This window comes from Sorex fumeus, unplaced genomic scaffold (assembly GCF_029834395.1).
Source record: "Sorex fumeus unplaced genomic scaffold, SorFum_2.1 ptg000109l, whole genome shotgun sequence".
Taxonomy (NCBI): domain Eukaryota; kingdom Metazoa; phylum Chordata; class Mammalia; order Eulipotyphla; family Soricidae; genus Sorex; species Sorex fumeus.
In genome coordinates, this window is record NW_026606166.1 from 2,964,244 (window position 1) to 2,980,352 (window position 16,109).

Genomic DNA, 16,109 nt, shown 5'->3' on the forward strand with positions numbered 1-16,109 from the left:
AAATACTCTCAAATTTATGCTGTGATTTTTTTCTTTTTGGGTCACACTGGCGATGCACAGATGCACAGAGGTTACTCCTGGCTCTGCACTCAGAAATTACTTCTGGTGGTGCTCAAAGGAAAATATGGGATACTGGGATTCGAACCCGGGTTGACCGCATTCAAGACAAATCCCCTACATGCTGTCTATTGCTCCAGCCCCTATGCTGTTTGTTTTACCAAGGGTGATTGGCTGACTTTAAGCTTTGTGTTAGGGAGCTGATTTCTTAGTGGATGATTTCCCACATCTACATTTTTTAACGGAAGACCATGGTTACTGATATCTCATAGCATACATCTCTGTGCCATTGTAGAGGATGGTATTGGTTTCTGGGAGCATTTCCAGCTGGTTTGGAGCTGTTGTTGCCATCTCAGGCTTTGGATTGGGCTCTTGGTACTGTTGCAGATTATCAGTAAGAAGATTAATATCCTAGTTTCTCTAAGAATCAGGTTTTACCGGTATCTTAATGTATTGACTTCAAGCTGTTTTACAGGTGGCTCACCGATGTGTTGAGATGGGAGAGATCAAGGCCTCGAGGAGGACATGGGAAGTCCACTGCTTCCCTTTCTACCTGTATCTGTCACTAGGAAGGGTACTGGGAGTCTTAGGACTGACACCGTCTAAGATGAGCCCCTGCATGGCATAGACCTCTAGTCTCAGCAGCCCACCAGACAACCCTCAAGGTGTATGTGAAATCTATGTGGTCCAGCAAGGAATATGGTCCCTGCAACCCAATTTCTTTGGTAGCTGTGGACTCAGATTGGAGCAAAGAGTTTCTCTTTGTAGGAAAGGAAATTCGATTCTAGGCCTAAAGAAAGACCCATGCTTTTTGTGCCCATTGCCTTGCCCTCACAGAAAAGAATTTTTTAAAAGAATTTCACCCCACAAATTGCTTGGCGAAGGGTCTGGGTTGAGGGAAGGGAGTCTCTATTTTGCTGACAGAGCCTGGTCTTTTTACGGTGTAGGTCCAATTTTGTAACAGGCAGCTGGTTCCCTGCTGAATAACCTCCTGTCTTGCCCCATGAGGTTTTGCTGCATGCTGAGTGCCCTCCGAAGGTGTGGGGTGTTGGTTTTCCTGTGAGGTGTTGCTGGGTGCTGCTTACCCTATGAGATGCCTCTGGGTGCCCTGTGGGGTGCTTCTGGGTGCTGGATTCCACAGTGGGTGCCCTGTGAGGTGGTGCTTGATGCCCTGAATTGTGGTCCTGGCTTCTTTACCCTGCCTTTCCAGGTGTAACCACCTTACAAACCACTGCACTGTTTGTGGATTGACGAGTCAACTCTCTCCATGGACCTCACCCTTGGCTGCTCACTGGCTACTGCACACATGAAATAGCTGGTACCAGGTTTTCCTCCTGAGTATTTTGCCATGCTGTCATGCAGATGCTGTCTACACTGCAGACCTGATCCCAAATACTTTCCTTCCCTGTCCATGCACTTGTCTACATGGAAATCTCTACAGACATTGCCCAGAATCACTTGTTGAATGTCCCAGAAAGCTTTTTTTGAAGGGGTCTTTCAATAGTGCTCAGGGAAACTGGGGCCACTGGTGCCTGGTGATTCTGGCTTCCTCAGGGCCAGACAGTTCAATACTCTACCCCACCCATGCCAAGGCCACCTAAGTGTGCTGGAAAGAGTACCTGGTGACAGGATTAAACATGGAGCTGTGTGTGTGTTGATGCAAATGCCCCCTACATTGGGTGCTCAGGACTGAAAGGGAATTGCCCAAGTGAAAGGCAGGCACCCTGCCTGCTGTATTGTCTCACTTGTCCCTCCTTGGAGACTTTTATCTTAAAACTTTCTCTTATACCCGACATTATACATGAAAAGGTTAAAATCATATTGATTCAATGCACTAAGGCAAGAGGTAAAAGAAATCAAAGAGGAAAGAGTCAAGTTAGGGTGAATAGGAGGGAGGAGAGGCACCTGGACTGGTGTTGGTCTTGATGCAGGTGGGATATATTTGTGACATGTGTGAAGTGTGAAAGAGATTGGCAGCACCCTTGAGAAGGGGACATGTTACTTCCTCTCTACCCACCTCTGTCACCTTGGGAACAGCAGGGGTAATCTATGACTGATGAGGTCTGTGATATGCCCCTACATGCCATGAACCTCATATCCCATCAGATCTACTAGGAGCTGTCAAGCCACACCTATTCTCTGTCTATATGTATGGGGAGTTGATCACTACAATTGGCTGTGTCTGCAACCACACATTACTGCAAGGTTGTGTACGTGTCAGAGGGACCGAATGACTGTGTCTACTCACTGCAACCCCCATGTTATCATGTCTGCACACTGTGTCCCTACCTCTCCATGTTTGCATGATTCGGCCTGCATTGCTATATCTGAATGTCACAGACCCACAAGGCCATGACTGTAAACAGGTATTTCCTGCAAGATTGTGCTATGTGGGTCATTGTGACTACACTCCACGGCCAAACGTTGCTGTTATCACACCTCCTGTGGCCTCACCCTGCTGCCCCTGCATCATCTCTCTGTCAGAGACCTGCAATGCCTTATTTGCGTGTGATTACCCAGTGTCACCCTATGTGCATACAGCAGACCCTCACGTTCCTATTGGTGCACATGTGACCTCCATGCCTCTGTGTGTTTGCACAGAGTGGTCCCTAAATCCTCATGTCTAAAAACCATGGTCCCTTTGTTACCTTATCTTGAAGCCACCACCACCCCAGTTTTCCTGGCCTATTATGTGCCACGACCCCTACATCACCATGTGTGCATGCTGCCACCTTTGTGTCATTTAGTCTGCATTCACAATCCCAACCTTGCTATGTCTGCAAGTATCTCACTTATATCACTTTGATTGCATGCCTTGGCCCCGCATCATCATGGCTGGGTGAGCCCCGACATCACTTTGACTGCATGCCATAGCATAGCCTTCCATATCACTATTTCTGCATGCTGTGGATCCCAGAAAGTCATGTCTTCTGCCATAGCAGCTAAGTCACCCTGGCAGCACCCCGAGACCCCATGGCCATGTCTGCTTACCATCGCCCTACATCCTTCTTTCTGCATGGTGTGGACGCTGAAATGCCATGTCTGAATTGAGAGACTCCTGGGAATTCATGCCTGTGTGTCATGGATCCCATATAACCCTCCTCACAAGTTGCAAATAGGATGCCACAGAAACTGAGGCCACAACAGCATGCATGCACATCCTATGAGACTATGTCTATATGTAGACGCTCCCATGTCACTGCTTCTGCACATTGCAACCCTATATTGCCGTGTGTGCACACCACAGCCTATGTTTTGCCATGTCTACATGCTGCAGCCCCACTTTGCCTGGTCCAAGTGTTCCAGGGCCCATGGTGCCTTGTCGGCATACTCTGGCCCCCTACTTGCTGTGGCACTTGTGTGGGCAATTTATGGGACATGTTTCAGTCTGTCTGCATGTCTTGGCCTCTGAGTCACCACTTCTCCTTGTGTGGCATTTGAACACTGTCTCTGAAAACTGTATAACAAGCAAACTACATCTGCAGACAGTTGTGTCACTGGAGATTGTGGCTGCAAGCTGTGGACCCTGAAAGGACATGTCTACATGGCAGACCCCTGAGTCACTCTGCCTGCATGCTACAGAAGGCACACACCCTGTCTGCATGCAATGGTCCCCTTGCCATCTTTTATGCTTGCCGTAGCTCATAATTCTCTGAGTCTGCATACTTCAGTCTTCACTGTCACATGCCTTTATGCCATTTTCTCCCATGTCACTGTGTCCACATGCCTCAACACCCAAATCACAATGTTTGCATGCTGATACCTCCTCCAGGAAGGGTCTGCATTCCACGATCCTCAAATAACCATGTTTGAGTGCTGCATCCAACCGATGTACTGTCTGCAAGTAGGTATTTGCTAGAAGATTATATCTGTACTCTGCAGATCCCATATCACCATGTATGCATGCTGCAACCACCTTAAGGTAGTATCTGCATGTCATGAACACCAATCACTACATCTGCATGCATGGACCCTCTACATTGCCATGTCTGCACAAAGGGGTCCCAGCATCAACATCTCTGAATGCCACAAAACCCACAAGACCATGATGGCACACAGGTATTTCCTATGAAAAGCTGCAGAACCCACACTGCAGTATCTGCATGCGAGGACCCTCACAAGTCTTAAGACTGCAGGCTCCATGTAGCTGTGTCTGCAAGCCATAGTCTCAGTCTGGGTCTGCACATGAGTGGTTCTTGTGAGGTCATGTTGGCATGTCACAACCCCGGTGTCACCATATCTCAATCCTTGAGCCAGGTGATGCCTTGTCTGCACACAGTGTACCTACTTCACCATGCCTGCACAATATGCACCATGTCTCATCATGGGCTCCGTATCACTGTGTCTGCAAGCTGTGACTCTCTGTGAAAGCTGCAGAGCCCACAGTGTCTTGTCTGCATGTGGTGGACCCCACAAAGCTGTGTCTGTACTTGGGGGTTCCCAAGAGGCCATGTCCTCATACAGAAGTTCCCACGTTCAGGTGCAGGTGACCTGTGGTCCTTGTGTCTCCCTCCATGTCTGCATGCTGCAGCCCCCACAATCTTGTGTCTGCACTCCAAGGCCACCTGAACCACAGTATCTGCAAGCCATGTAGCCCCATGCCAATTTGTTAGTAGGCTACAGCCATCATGTCACCATGTTTGAATGTTTCGGCCCCCTGAAGCATTCCCTGCATGTGGATGGTTTCCATTTTGCCATGTTATCATGCATCTCTGTTTAAGCAAGCCACAGGCTCCATGGGGGTCACATTTACATGTGGGAGGTTCTGCAATTTTCTCTCTGCATACAGAAGCTCCCACCTTACCCTGTCTGAACCCTGTCGATCCTCAAAGCCTTGTAGGCATGCCAAGACCTCATTGCCTGCTCCCAGCAGCCCCCACGTTGCTGTGTATGAACTCAATGGCCAGCCGAGTTGACATGTCTGTACACCTATTGATCTAATGTGTTTGGGATAGCTAGGCTGTTCTCGTAAGAATTAGGTAATGGAGGTTAAGATATGAGTCCAAAGTGCTATGAAGGGGGGAAAATAACTGTGGCTGCATGAAAGGGGAAATTAACTGTGGCTGCTTGCTCAGCATGCTGTTCTAGAGTCCACGCTCCCCACCCCTGGTGTACCTGTGGGGGAGGGGCCTGTGTTGGTGCTGGTCCTGGGTTAGAGTTCTACTTCTGGTGCACTTCTAAAACCATAGGAGTCCTCTCTGTTCTAGGTGTTCATGTGGGCACCTTAGCTGAGAAGGGGTCTTCTGGTTAACTGTAGTTGCATGCTTGACTCACCACCCTAGAGGAAAATATTTCTTAATTCATGAAAATTTTGGGGCTGGAGCGATAGTACAGTGGGTAAGGTATTTGCCTTGCATGCAGCCAACATGGCTGACCCGAGTTCGATTCCTCCACCCTTCTCGGAGAGCCCGGCAAGCTACCGAGAATAATCACCCACACGGCAAAGCCTGGCAAGCTACCCGTTTTTGTGTTCAGGTGGCCTTGGCTACCACAATTATAGGGGATGGAGTGATAGCACAGTGGGTAGAACGTTTGCCTTGCATGTGACCGATCCGGGTTTGATTGACGTATTCAATATGCCAAACAGAGTAACAACAAAGTCTCACGATGGAGACGTTACTGGGTCCGCTTGAGAAAATCAATGAACAACGGGAGGACAGTGACAGTGATGAAAAGGTTGAACCCTCTAACCACAGGTAAACCAATAACACCTAGCACACTGTTGTCAATACTGATTTTGCATATCAGAAACTAAATTTGTTTTGTTTTGTCTTAGGATGACACCCAGCAGTACTCAGGGCTTAGTCTGTGCTCTGTACTCAGGCATCACTCCTGATGGGGTTCTGGGGATCATATAGGGTGCTGGGGATAAAACCCAGGCCAGACATGTGTAAAGCCAAGCTCTTTACATGCTCTACCTACTATTCCACACCAGAAAATAATTTTTAAAAGAATTTTCCTAAATATACTTGTTACTTATTGATTAAAGGAGCCAGGAGATTATCCAGCTTAAGAGATACAGTTTGGGTGCTTAAGAATTCACTGAGTCCGAAAGAGAGGGACAGACATAGAAAGACTGCATTGATCTGGGGAACATAAAGTAACAAAATAGGAGACTAACACCCAAGAATAGCTGAAATAAGTACCAGGAGGTTTACTCCATGGCTTCAAGGCCAGCCGCAAATGCTAGGGGAAAAGGCAGCTCAGATAGAGAAGGGAACACCAAATAAAGGGTGTTGGGAGAATCCTCCCAGGATGCATGCTGAAAGTAGACTATAGACCAAACACGATTGCAACTCAATGCCTCTATTGAAAACCACAGCACCCAAAAGGAGAGAGAGAACAAAAGGGAATTCCCTGCCACAGAGGCAGGGTGGGATGGGGAATAGGGGGATAGGGGGGTGGGAGGGATACTGGGAACAGTGGTGGCAGAGAATGGGCACTGGTGGAGGGATAGGTACTCGATCATTGTATAATTGAAATGCAAGCACAAAAATTTGTAAGTCACAACTGTACCTCATGGTGTTTCACTAATAAAAATTTTTAAAAAATTTACTATTACCACTTACGGATTTTTCACCACAATCATGCTGGTCTGGAATACAGTCAACTTTGACTGACAACTAATTCATGTTCCCAAAGGGAGAAAATTAGGAAAGACACATTGGTCACATTTCTAATTCTCTCCAGTAAATAATGACAGTTTGAGTGAAAATCAGTAACATAATAATAACACAATATTATAATAAAAACAAATTATATAATAAAAACACGATTATAGGGGCTGGAGTGATAGCACAGTGGGTAGAACATTTGCCTTGCATGTGACCAATCCGGGTTTGATTTCCAGCACCCCATATGGTCCCCTGAGCACCGCCAGGAGTAATTCCTGAATGCATAAACTAAGAGTAACCCCTGTACAATGCTGGGTGTGACCCAAAAAGCAAAAAAAAAAAAATAATACCCACGCAATTATACTGTAATAATATAATGCGATAACAGTTAAATAATGACAGCACAATAATACCAGAATAATAACAGTAATAATATAATGTGAATAATATAACAGTAACATCTCCATTGGAGACTATATGCCAGACACAGTAACAACAAAGTCTCCAATGGAGACGTTACTGGGCCCGCTTGAGCAAATCGACGACCAACGGGAGGACCTTTACCTTTACCTTTACCTTTACCTTTACCTTAATATAACAGTAACACAATAACCAACACGGTAATATAATAATTATAACACTGTAATAGTAGCACAATAATAACAACACATTCATGACAGAAGAATGACAATAATAACAGTAACCAATAAGAAAGTCAGATCCAAAACTTTTTGACTCAATCTGTTTGAAAAGGGTCCATAACCGTCAAACTGGTAGTTATCTTACCAAGCAATCTAATTCAAATAGCAAGAAATAATTCCTGTTTAAGGGTGGAGAAAGTGTATCAAATCATTACTAAATATAGTTGATCAATTTTCAGGGGAGAAAAGACAAAGGTCAGTTTCAAGAAGGAGCATATTACTGTTAAATATCGATCTCATCACTAGCCACAACCCAAAGCAGAGATTTATACAGGTAACTAGGTCAGGAGTTGACATAAGAGGCATAAAGAAAAGTGAAAAAAATATTGCTGTTAGGCAGAATTATTTTTAAAAACTCTATATCATGGACCACATTATTCTTCATAATATTTTTATTTTATAAAGTAGTTAACAATATTTCATTACATTTAATATTCAAACACTAATCCCACCATCATTACACCTTCCCACCAACATATTTCAGATGTTTCCATCCCAAACCCCAATCCAAGCCCAAAGCAGAACCAGAATAATATATATTTTGTATTGTTTGTTATGAAAAACCTCTGAAAATGCTCAAAAAAAGTTTCCTTAGTGGACAGAGTATAAAGATTGTTGTATTTCACCCAGGGGCCATTAAGCCCTTCATAAGAGACCACTAGCATGTTGTTAGGCATTGAGCCTTGTGTGATTTTATATACATATGTCATTGTCACTGTCCTCCCATTGTTCATCGATTTGCTCGAGTGGGCCCAGTAACATTGTGAGACTTGTTACTGTGCTTGTCATATCGAATACATCACAGGTAGCTTGCCAGACTTTGCCGTGTGGGCGAGATACTCTCAGTAGCTTGCTGGGCTCAACGAGAGGGGCGGAGGAATCGAACTCAGGTTGGTCATGTTGGCTGCGCTCAAGGCAAACACCCTACCCGTGGTGCTATCGCTCCAGCCCAAATACATACATATATCTATAAAATAATATTTTCCTCTAAGATTGGTTGCCTCCTACTTTGAACTCCATCAAATGTGGTGGTGCGGTACTCTTGGTACTCTTGGAGCATGGGTAGGGTGTGTGGTGTGAAGTGTCCCATGGCCACGAATTTGGCTTATATAAGAGTAAACATGATCGAGAAACACTATTATTACTACAAAAATCAGTGAGTGTTTTTAGAGTGCACATGCTCTAAAAACTTCAAGGAATATTTTATGTATAATACACATTTATAACACAAAGACAATTATTTTAAAAGTCTATACCAATCTCTCTGGCTATACAACAAGTCTATCTTATGTAATTTGTAACAGTTCGATAACACAGTGGGTTAGGCATATGCCTTGCACATGGCTGACCCAGATTCAACTCCTCAGTCCCTCTTGGAGAGCCCAGCAAGCTACGGTAAGTATCCTGCCTGCATGGCAGAGCCTGGCAAGCTCCCTGTGGTGTATTCAATATGCCAAAAACAGTAACAACAAGTCTCACAAAGGCGCCCATTGAGCAAATTGATGAACAACGGGAGGACAGTGGTATAGTGCAGTGCACTCAACAATTATTAAAAATAACATTGAGGCCACCTCAATGTAACTTACATTTCTTACAATGTAACTTACAAGTGTTCAGTGACAGAAATTTTCAAGTATGTAGATTACCATAATGGATATTAATCTATAATACAAATCATTTCTCATGCTAAGTAATAGACATGTAAATATGTTCAAACTATGAAAGTTAAAGTATTATTTTTATGTAGTACTTTGAGACACAAAATGCTTATATGGGGGTGAAATGCCATAGTAATATAAAAAAAGAATTAATCTCATCCATCCATTCAAGTACAGGAAAAAGTCTGCACTAAAAGTTATTTTGACCAATGTTTGAAAATACAGAGTATTAGAATTATTGAAATGTTAAGTGATCAGTGCTAACTTAATTAGGTTTGAATCATTAGGTATAATTTGAAAAATAAGTTAAGAATTGGGAAAGAGTATCAATGGTTCCTTTTAAGGTAGAGAAAAGAGTTTTATGAGTTTACATGGATGTCAGTTATCATGATATACACATTATGTGAGATTTAGTGTACACCAATGGTCCCTCTCTGTAAGAGATGGAAAACAAACATAGAATGCACTATGTATTATTTCTCTTTCTAGTAATTCATGCGAAAGATTTATACGATTTAAATTTATTTCGTCGGTAAAGAAACGAACAGCACCCGGCCCAGGCAAGGTCAGACCTGAACACCTGAAGAACCTGCCGTCAGTACTCATCAACACACTGGCTCGGCTCTTCACACGCTACCTGTCTGAATGCAAGGTTCCATCCCAATGGAAAACCAGCAGGACCGTACTACTGTTCAAGAAGAGAGACATCCATGACATTGGCAACTATCGCCGGATCTGCCTATTGTCTATCATCTACAAGTTGTTCACTCAAGTCATCTTAAATAGGATTGGCAGAACACTAGATGAAGGACAACCATGCGAGCAAGCCGGGTTCCACAAAGGATTCAGCACCATCGACCATATCCACATGATAACCCAGCTCATTGAGGTTTCTCGGGAGTTCAAGATGCCGCTCTGTTTAACGTTCATTGATTTAAAGAAGGCCTTTGATTCTGTTGAGATGGAAGCGGTCATTGAAGCCCTAGCCAATCAGGGCATTCAAGCCCAATACATCAAGATCCTCCGTGAGCTGTATTGCGGATTTACTACCAGGATCTCACCATTCTACAAAGAAGTGATCGTTGATGTCAAGAGAGGGGTGCTGCAGGGTGATACCATTTCACCGAAACTCTTCAGTGCCACCCTCGAGAACATCATGCGACGAATGGAATGGGAAGGAATGGGAGTGAAGATAGATGGTCGGCAACTACACCACCTCCGCTTTGCTGATGACATTGTTTTAATAACACCAAACATCAGCCAAGCGGCACAAATACTGGCCGACTTTGATCGTGAGTGTGGAAAGGTAGGACTACAGCTGAATTTTACGAAGACAATGTTTATGAGAAACAGCCTCGTTCCTGACGCCCCATTCACTCTCAATGGAACGACCATCTCCGAATGCAACAGCTATGTGTACCTAGGTCGAGAAGTCAACATGACAAATGACCTGGCGCCCGAGCTGCGCAGGAGGAAGAGAGCGGCTTGGAACACCTTCAAGAATGTCGAAGAAATAACTAAGAGGACGAAGAACCTCCGGCTCCGGGCACATCTCTTTGATTCCACTATTCTTCCTGCATTAACATATGCCTCAGAGACCTGGGCCCTACATAAACAGGATGAGAATGCTATCCGGGTCTCCCAAAGAGGAATTGAAAGAGCTATGCTTGGAATATCACGTTTCACTCAAATGAGAGAAAGAATCTGGAGTTCTGACATCCGTTGACGATCAAGAATCAGGGACACTGTCTCATTTGCCAAGGTGTCAAAAATCAGATGGTTGAAGTCTCCAAGTACTATTGTGCTGCTTGCAATGTCCTCCTTAAAGTCTGTTAGCAGTTGTTTTAAATATTTGGCTGTTCCCTCATTAGGTGCGTATACATTTAAGAGTGTGATCTCTTCCTGTTGTATGTATCCCTTGATGAATAGAAAATGGCCTTCACTGTCCCTTCTAGCCTTTTTCAGGGTGAAATTAATGTTGTCAGATACTAGTATGGCCACCCCAGCTTTTTTACAGGAGCTGTTTGCTTGCAGGATTGTTTTCCATCCTTTGACTTTGAGTCTGTGTTTTCTCTGAGTGTTGAGATGAGTTTCTTGTAGGCAGCAGAATGTTGGGTTCTGTCTCTGTATCCATTTTGCCACTCTGTGTCTCTTCAATGGTGAATTGAGACCGTTGACATTGAGAGAGAGTATGGTTATGGGGTTTTGTGTCATGTTTCTGTGCGGGTGTGTTGTGGTTGTAGGGTTTGTCTTGTCTTATAGTAGCCCCTTTAGTCCTTGTTTTAGGTTTGGTTTTGAGTCTATGAAGTTCCTGAACTGCTGTTTATCTAGAAAATAGTGTAGCTTTCCATCTATTTGGAGTGAGAGTTTAGCCGGATAGAGTATTCTTGGTGAAGTATTCATTTCAGTGAGTTTTTTGACTATATCTCGCCACTGTCTTCGGGCTTGTAGGGTTTCCTCTGAGAGGTCTCCTGTGAATCTCAGGGGTAATCCTTTGTATGTGATTTCCTTTTTTGCCCTTGCTGCTTGCAGTATTGTGTCTCTATCGGTAGCATCGATCATTCTGACTATAATATGTCTTGGGGTGTTTCTGTTGGGGTCTCTTTTAGCTGGCACCCTTCGGGCTTCTTGAATCTGGATGGCTGTATCATGGAGCGCTGGGAATTTTTCGGCAATAATTTGTTTCAGCAGGTTTTTTTCTTTGGGATTTTTTCCTTGAGCTTCTGGTAGTCCAATGATTCTAATGTTGTTTCTTCTGGAATCATCTCGTAGGACTCTGATTCGCTCTTGAGCTATTTTGAGGTCCCTTGCCATCGTTTGCTGTTGTCTGTTGGCTTGGTGCAGCTGATCTTCCAAGTCACTGATTCTTTCCTCAGCTGTGGTCGTTCTGTTGTTGAGGGCAGTGAGTGAGGTTTTGACTTCGTCTATGGAATCTGTGATGCGTGCCATTTCTGTGCGGAGCTTTCCAATTTCGGCTCTCATTTCTTGCTGTATTTTGTCAATTGTGCGATCGATTGTTTCTTTCATGTCCTCTTTCAGTTTAGCAGATATGTGTGTGACTATTTCATCGAGTTGATTGAACATCTTGATGACTTCATATCTGAATTCCTTGTCAGAGAGGTCCCTAAGGTGGCTAGCTCCTACTGAGGCTTCTTGAGAGATTTCCTCATGGTCTCCCTGTGGTGGGGATTTGCGTTGTTTCCTCATGTTGTTGTGTATGTGGAGGGGTAATATTTGTTGGTTTGAGTGAACAACCTGCGGCCGTGTGAGCTTTCTCCCGCGGAATATTAAGCCACGCCCACTTTTAAAGCCACACCCACCTCTGAAGTGGCCACGCCTCCGCGGATACCTGCTTTTTGTCCAGGAAGTAAAGACTGGGTGGGGGACAAGGAAGCAGCTCTGATGGGCGGCCGGACCAAAGGGACAGGCAGAGAGGGACGCAGATCCCCTTTTCCTCCCAGAGTGGGGGGGGGGGCGCCTGCAGAGATATTGTTTATTACCACACAGTTGATGAATGCCATCTAAGTCTCTGCACCTCAAATAATTTACTTCAAATAAAATTGTTTATCAGCCTTATAATTGTGCCTCTTCAAATCAAGGGGAAAAATAGGGATAGCTGTATTTATCTGCTGGTCTTCTTTCTTACTGAGTTTCTAAAGTACACTAATAAATATTTAAATTCTCACAATCATTAAAGTGCACATGTCTAATAGTATGGGAGGATTAATGAACATATCTGTTATTGATTATATTGATATCCCTAAGGAAAATAAAAATTGGTGAACTAATTATTTGAATGAAGTCCCATCACTACCTATAAGTGGAAGCTGAATTTTATTGATTTTATAGTGTTTTAATTATGAGAACTCACAGCATGTAATATGTTAAATAAGAGCTCTAAGGAGATTTCATTTAAGTAGTAAACAAAAAGCATATGAAATAAATCAAACTTAGATAAATGAAACAATTAACCTGGAAGTCAACTACTTTACAATTGAGGGGAAATATGGTTCCAGCGTATCTGATTTATAAACATAGATACATAAAAATATTGGTACTTATTGATTGAAGTTTTATTTGGCAAAATACAAAACCAAAAGGAAGATAACTGACAAGTAACTTACTTAACTAGCATCAGAACTATAAAAAGATAAGCTACCAATAAAAATAAAAACATGGTTTTCCATATAAATCATATTATGTACAGCTGGAGAGATAATATGGTGTGTAGGTTGCTGGTCTTGTACTTGACAACCCAAGTTAGATCTCCAGCACCACATATGGTTCCCTGAACCCACCGAAAATGATGCCAAAGTAGGGAACCATGAATATTCCCTGAGCATCACCATGTGTGCCCACCTCACCCCCTGCCAAAACCAAAAAGGATTATATAACAGATGAACTGTGATTAAGAACATAATCCATGAACTGCAAAGAGAGTACAGAAGTCATATAACTGCATCTTGCATTTTACTAAATGTGGTTCAAATCCTTGCAACCACGTATGGTCCCAGGAAAAATGCCAGGGGTCACTCCTAAGCCCAGAGCTAGGAAAAGTCGCTGAGCACTGATAGCTCGAGCTGTTGTGCATGGCCTCACAGGTACATCAGATTTTGATCCCTGGCACCACATGATTCATCAAGTACTGCTGTGGTAGAAAAAAGCCCCATCAGTCCCTGAGTACCACCAAGGTACTGCTGCACCTCTGGGCCCAAGAAGTGAGTCGTCCAGACCAAGAGGTAAACTACTGTCAGAAGAGGCCCTCGGGACTAGCTGGGAGGCTTTTTACAAACCCACCCTCCCCCATTAAGATAAAATTCACATAAAATAAAATGACACATTTACAGTGTACAACACACTAGCATTCAACAGTCATGATGTGCTCAATGCAACTGCTATTAATGGTTTCCAAAATATTTTCATTCCTTTTCTTTCAGCAAGAGGATACTCTATACCTGTTCAGTAGTCATTACACACACATGTGCATACATGCCCTCCTGACCTAAGCTATGTTTCAACAACTGGCAATTACCAGCTCACTTTCTGCATTCATGTGGGTTTTCCTATTCTGGATATTTCCAAATAACAAATAAATGAAATTAAGCTACACGTGACCTTTTAAATCTGACACTCTTAGCAATGTATTTTTAGATCCAAGCAAATTGTAGTGTGTATTTGTGATTCTATTGCTTTTCTGATGAAGTGCTTTAAGTTTATATGTGCATAACACATTTTGAAAAAGAATCCATTAATGGGTGTTTGGGTTGTCTCTCCCTGCCCCAAGCCCCCCCCCACACACCATGTGCACTTATAACCATTCATCTATGAAAATTCATGAAAAAGTAATTGCTGATTATCTGTTGTTTACTCATCTGTATTAGAATTTTGGGGGTTGAGGGTAATTTTTTTATTTTAGTAAATGTGAAACGTTTTTTTAAAAAATAGCGCTTGTATGATTTTATATTCCCACTAGAAAGTCCACTTTAATTTGTTTCAATATATAAATCATTTACTTCATTGGTTATATTTATTTTTAGGTATATATTCTATTGAATATAATTATAAATGAAAATGACTTGTGTTAATATCCTTTGCTAAGATATAGGAATACTTGCTTTTGATGGACTGGAAAAAAAGAGATGTTTTTCTTTCTTAATCACTCTGATTAGAACTTCCAGTCCAATGCTGAGCAAAAGTGTTAAGAGTGGCATCATTACTTTGTCCCTGATCTTATAAGCAAGAACTTACATCATTTACAGTTTTTACCCGTGTGGGTGAATGTTGAGATACATGGCATTTTTCGGCCTTTATCTGTTTTACAGAACTCTATTCTAATGTTGTCTAACAGTTTGTGTGAGACAGAAAATCTCTTGCAGCAGGAGCCTATCAAGGAATAACTTTGGTATAACCATCTACTTGGAGAAACCCTAAGGATGTTCCAGCAGGAGCTTACAAAGCTTACTGCTAGGTCTGAGATCTCTAAAATGTTTACCTTTTCAAAAAAGTATATGGTTGGGGCTGGAGTGATAAAACAGCAGGTAGGGTGTTTCCCTTTCACTCGGCTGGCCCAGGTTCCATTCCCAGCATCCCATATGGTCCCCCGAGCAGTGCAGAGCCAGGAATAATCCCCAAGCATCAATGGGTGTGACCCAAAAAGAAAAAAAAAAAGAAAGATAAAGTATACAGTCTATTATATTGAAACATAAAGGAATCTCCAAATTACTGGAATAAAGTCATATATATATATTGTAGTCTTTTATATCGTCTTATTGAAAACAGATTCGGAAAAAAAAAGTTTTGCTTCACAGTTTACCCTGTTTTCTATCTTATTTATCTCTTCATTGCGATTGAGTACTCTCTCTCTCTCTCTTGGCTTTGGATATAAACTGATCTTTTTTTCTGTAACTTCTGTAGAAAAGTTAGACAACTAGCATGATTTTCCTTATTCTAAAAAGTGCAACTACAAAATCTACACACACCTTTCACTGTACCCTCTCACAAGTTGTGTTTATTTTTGTTTCAATTTTCATTTGTCTCAAATTTTTTTAAGTAGCTCCATGGTTTTGTTTTCCCCTAATTGTGAACAAGAGCATACATATACCTATTACATAGTTGTTTTTACTTATTCTCTAATCATCTTAAGAAAACATTAGAATCTGACCTGTATCATGACAATATTTAGTCATTCTCTCTAAAATTACAGAATATTTTTCCACTTACTTAGTTCTTTGGTTTCATTCATCAAATTTGGTAGTTTAATTCATGTAGATTTGAAATCATTAATATTTTAGCTTTAAAACAATTTTGATTGACTTGGTTTTACAGAGTTTACTGGAAGTGTAGATCTGTGTCTTTTATCAAATATGGCACAATTTTTGCCATTATCTCTGCAATTATTATATTTTTATCTCTTTAAATATTGTCTCTCATTGTGGGACTCTAATTATTCATACACAAATACAATTGATCTTGTTTCATGAGTCTCTTACATTTGTTCATATAATTGATTATTTCAATTGAAATTTTCAAGCTTAAAAATTCTTTTATTTTCCAAAAGGGAATGCCCTGCCACAGGGTGG